Raw genomic sequence first — 6025 nt, 5'->3', positions numbered from 1 at the left:
CTATATATATATATATATATATATATATATATATATATAAAAAAAACTATAATTACATTTTAAATATTGCATACTTTGAAAAGTACAAATTTAAAATATGAGCTATAATTCATTTCGGATTAATTATTGTGATGATACTATCACAACACACCCAAATTTCAACAGTTTAGCTTTCATTTAAATTTAAAATGCTACTTTTGTAACGGTGCCTAGCACCTAGTTTGTTTTAACTGCAATCGAGAGTTTGGCTAAGCCGGTTGCCCGGATGGGAGCTATCATTCGCCTTCCTTCTCTGCATGCTCAGGAGATAAGTTTATTCTACATATTAGTATTATTCTGGTTTTTCTGAAATTGTGCATTTATGCAAATTTGGAAATTCGAATTGATTTCCTTTTTTTTCACATTGATTTTTTGAAATTTAAACAGTTGAGCATGCAGAGAAGGAGACACGTGTCCTGTGCTTCATCCTTATGAGATAGAAGTTTTCCAGTGCTCTGTGCCTTTGAATTGTGAAGTTCCTGAAATAAAAATATAAGTGATTCAGAAGACAACATAGTATTGTTACATTTTTACACGGACCAGACTTATCCTGTCGTTCTGCCATTCTACGACATCACGCGCCTAAGGTAGCCACACGCCAATTATATTTCTTTAAAAAACAAACTTTTTTTTTATAGACAACCAATTATTCATGAAGATAGAAACGCATTTCAAAACTACGGATTTAAAGGCTTTGAAGATGTTTTCTTTCCTTTTGAAAAAGAAATTAATCTAAATTATTATTCTGTTCTGTAATGTAAGAAAAAAAGTTGTTCACAAAAGGTAAACTCCAATAAATGCTAATAATGCAATATAATCTTTTAATCGTGAAATCACATATTCAGGAAAAAAAATTAAGGTTTTAACTTTTTAATGTCATATTTATTTTCCTATAAGATTAAGTATCATTTATTGTATTGAATTTAATTACGTAAATTAAATGTAAATTTTTAATGAATAAACTATTAGTTTTATTTCTATTATTAAATAAACCATTCAATATGATTCAGTTCAATTTAAGGAAACTATATCTTACATTATTTTATACTTTTTAGCTTAATCAATTTGCTTGGAAGATATGTATAGAATATAGATATGGAATTTAGACTTAATTAAGGAATATCTCAGTTTATGCTGTCATTTCATGTCACGTAAATTTTAGACACCTGCCATTTCAAATACAGTTGAATCTCTGCTTGCAGAGAGGTCTTCAGTCTAATTACCTTTAGAGAAAGCTAGGAAAAAAAAACTTTTTGGTATATTCTATCAGTGTGAAAAATCTTTAAAAAAGTCATGTTTAGGGTCCAGGCACTATAAACATAATATGCTTTCAGCATTTTAGCATTTATAGGAAAGGCAGAAAATATTTTAGTTCTCATCTTTCTCAAAAAACAGTTAGCGAGACTTCATTTACTCTAGAGACAGCACTGCAAAAAATTCTGGTCAAATTACAGTATAAAGTACCAGCACTTTGGGTGGATCACCAGTAAAATCCATTTTACCATGAAATCCATTCTTACCGCAAAAAAATGTACTGTAATTTACAAAAGTTTCATTTTCGAGCCTCCCATTAACTGTGGGTTTACACTGGATGACGACGGTAAGGTTCATTTCAAAACGTATGATTTAAGCACATGCTCAAACGTCACGACCTAATCGACTGATTTGCATCTGTTTTTAAAATGTAATTGGTTCTGTTGTAAAAAATGAATGTCGTCAAAAGTGAGCACAAGTCTCACTTTCTCAGAAGTAGCAAACTCCTAAGTAGTTACTCACTGTTAGAATTTTCCTTCTAAAATTATGGTAAAATAACCGCGTGTTCATCCACTTAACTGTAAAATTAACGGTGAAGAATATTTTTCACTTTTACGGGTTTGAAACCATTTGCAGCTAATACAGTTAAAAAAACCATCGATACAAAAAATATACGCAACCATTTACAACAAACATGGTTTCAAAACAGTAAAAAAAAGAAGAAATTTAAATGGTCATCGGAGATAATTTAGCAGTTTTTTAGCGATACCACTTATGTGTAAATGAGTGTATCTTATTCTGACAGTCTAGGTTTACAAATTGGGAAGTGTAGAAGGGAATGGAGGAGAAATTGTGGTGTCAACCCTGGTACTCTAATTCCCGTTCTATCAGCCATGATATTGACAGATTTGCCCTCTCGGCTGTGATATGTAAACATCTGCAAGGAATTAATTAGATTTATTAGCAGGGCCTGGTTGGTGCAATAAGATTCTGGTTATTTAACCGTATTAGGTAAAAGCAATTAGTATACGGTTTTTGCAACAGTTTACAGTTTGAATACCATCTTATTTCTGGTTATTTCATTTTTTTGTACGAATATGGTAAAATAACATTGAAATAAATAATTATTAAACCATTTTTTCTGAGAAATTTGTAACTGTGCATCAGCACCAATTATTGGACTTCGTTATTACTTTGTTTTAATATAAGCATTTTTCTGCATTTTCTTCTTATTATTTTCGTATTTAAATGTTATTTTATTGTATAGATCCAACTAAAAAGTTTTCTAAATAAGGAAGAGAAACATTATTAGTATATGGTGGTCTATTGTCTTCCAGGTTTCGTAAACTGGATCGATATTTAGATCCATTCATGATGCGTGCTATATGCGTCTCGACTCGTGCGTGGCAGACGATAAATATCAGCACGTGAAGTTAGAAATTTCAAGCTCCAGGAAAATAATAAATATACAAAAAATTAATAAATAAATAAGGAATCAGATTAAATAATTCTTATGAGTAAAACTATTCTAAAATTGTTTAATCTAAAAGATTGACAAGTGATTGTTTTCCAAAAATTAGTAAACTACTTTTTGTAATATTTCTTTTGCCTAGATTTTATATACAGTTCGTCATATTCATAATTTTTCCCTCATGTATGTTTCTTCAGTTAGCATTTTTTTTAAATTTCGTTTTATTTAAGACAATTATCACCGAATTTAGAATATAATATTTAATTAACACAAAAATAGTTTCCTTAATTAGGCGTAAATCATCCCTTGGTAATAAAAAAATAAATGAAAAGTATCTCTTAGCAATGAATTATTACTCTTTACTTATTTTTTAATAATTGAAAAAAATAATTGAAAAATTATTAATAATTTTTTAATAATTTTAATTTTTAATTAGATAATTAAATTTTACTTACTTTATAGAAACACTATTTCAGATAATGGCAAGTGTAACAAAAGTTTATTCTTATTAAAATTTATATATTAAACCTATCAAAATGACAGTAATTTTTTTTTTATTTTTATAATACTTTAAATTAGTTTTTGAAAGTATTATTTCTTTATATGGATCTTTTATTTTCCATTAAATACTTTTCTCTATCTTATTCTTTATTTTAAAAAGAATGTGGATAGCCACTTTTCTAAGCTAGTTTCGACAAAGCTAGTTTATAACTTTTTCCAACAGATAGCATTCATCCTATATTTCTTCTTGGTTTATGTTTCTTGAAGAAAGTTTGGATTAGAAAATTTTATCTAAAGGAATTGTCTAAAAAGTCTTCAAAAACTACTTTAAGAGATCAGGTTTTATTGAAATATAAGAAGAAAATGTATTTTCTGAAACTGAAGGGAAGTTTTAATAACTTTTCTGTGTAGTTCTTCTAATATTAAGCATTTCATTATGTAGTTTTTAATTTGACATTATAAACTGTTTAATATTCAAACGAAAATTCTATTTTCAAATGTATTAATATATAAAATTAGAAAACATATTCTAGTCGTTTATAAAATAAAAAATTGTAATTATAAAATAAAATAAAGATTGGAATAAAAATTTTGAATCAGAATTTTAAAAGTAGTTTTGATATGAACTGACTAAGTTTTTTTAAAAATTATATTAAATACTTTTTACGTATTATCTTTGGAATAGACTATAAATTTTTAATATTATACATTTTTTCTTAATTTTTGAACTTTTTTGTTTTGAAATGGGCATTGGCTGTCACTAAATATCTGGTTTTGTTAGAATATATAAAGTATTTTTGATTTTATAATAAAATAATATTCTTAATTTTGTACGATTAAATAAAATTCTCTCCATTAAATTTAAGGCTAATATCCAGGAGAAAAAGTCAGTTTTCCAACAGCTTTTCTAGTTAACAGTTTCAAAGGAAGAATTAATTTTAAGGCTTTTGGCGAAGGCTCTAAAGTCACATGAAATGATGCTTTTTTGCGAAAAAAATGCTATTTTTATAACTGCTGTGAGATTGCAACAGTTAGTCATGACTGTTCAATTTTAGCCTATCTTTCTCACTGACTCAAGTTGAGCCTTTCTTAAGCCAGCGCCCTCTGTTTATTCTGAAAATGGTGGGAAGACGCCAATATCGAGAAAAACCAGTTTCCTCAAAAGGAAAACAGCTTGAGTTTTCATTTTTTAATTTTTAAAAACTAACTCTAATGTACTATTATCTGGATTCATAAGAAATTGCAAAAAACGAGAATAAAGCATTAATTTTTATAATTTTTATCTAGGAAGAAAAATGTCGCCAAATTGGCGATTTTTAAACTTTTTTAATAACTTTTATATTACACTGACTAAAAGAAAACCTAACACGAAGAAGAAGTTGTGCTAGATAAACTAAATTTAGTAGCCTCATTTATACAATTGAAAAATGATGTTTATTCAAATTTTGCGCTTGGCGCATAAGTTTGGCTTTAATTGCGTCACTGTGAGCATGCAAATCAGGGTTGCTTTGAATACGTGTTCTTCAGCTCGTAAGAGTAATTTTTAGTTAAATTTTGGCATAGTAAGTTGCTGTTAGTCAAGAACGGCTTTAAAAAGACGAAGAAGACATTATCAACAGCTCACTGATACACATAACAAATACATTTTCTTGTTGGGTCAAGTGGAAGGCTGACTAATAATAAAACCACAATTATTTGTTTTGTATGAGTCGTAATTATTCAATTTAAATTAATATGGGAGAACTTAATTCAAAACCAAAGGAAATTTCAAAAATAATAAGCATGTCAGCAAGAATAGTACTTCTTCAGGGGACGCAAAGCCCTGTTGACATGCTGGAGTCTGACTGTAGCCAGTGGTTCATCCGAAAACTGACTGTGCCTCGCAATTATTCGTAATATTCTCTAACTAATATTCTCTAAGTCTAGTGACTTAATGCTTAAGAAATATGTTTATTCAAAAATTATTCAAAATTTTCCCAAAGTACTAGCTTCTAAATCTAAAGCCTTCTTAAAATTGTTCTATCTAAAAAAAGACGGGGGGAAAATCCTTTTATTTAGTGTAACGCAGAACAGTCTATTTCGAGCATGATATAATCATTAATCAAGGTTATCTTCAGCAAAAGTAAATGGTTCGACAAATTTTGTAATCTCTTCTAATCTACGAGGTACTTTTATTAAATTTATAAGAATAAGAAATTTCTTATTTTTATCGCGAGAAATATTTTCTTAGCTCCTTTTAAGAGGGTGTAAAAAATTTTACATCATGTGTGTAAAACTTTTTTAAGCAAAAATTATGTTTTCTTATAAAAAAAAACTGTATATATTACTGTGCTTCATTACAAGGCTAGTATTAACTTCAATTTAAGTACCGAGCAGGAGCTAATTATATTATTGCAAGGAAATATATCTTAACTCTATTTTTTAAGTGACTCGGTAAGATTGGTACTTTGTGAGTAGCTTTCGAGAAGCAATTCACAATGACTACTGAACAGGAGTTAATAATACTACAATCAAATACTAACTCTGCTTTTTTAAGTTATTAGGTAGGAGTGGTATTTTGTGAAAAGCTTTTGAAGCAATTCACCATAATTAATGAACAGTTATTAATAATATAGTAAACAAATATATCTTAACTCTGGTTTTTTTTAAGTGATCAGGTAAGAGTACTACTTAGTGAGTAGCTTTCGAGAAGCAATTCACAATGACTACTGAACAGGAGTTAATAATACTACAATCAAATATTAACTCTGCTTTTTTAAG

This window comes from Parasteatoda tepidariorum, chromosome 10, assembly GCF_043381705.1.
Source record: "Parasteatoda tepidariorum isolate YZ-2023 chromosome 10, CAS_Ptep_4.0, whole genome shotgun sequence".
Taxonomy (NCBI): domain Eukaryota; kingdom Metazoa; phylum Arthropoda; class Arachnida; order Araneae; family Theridiidae; genus Parasteatoda; species Parasteatoda tepidariorum.
Note: the sequence above shows the minus strand (reverse complement) of the source record.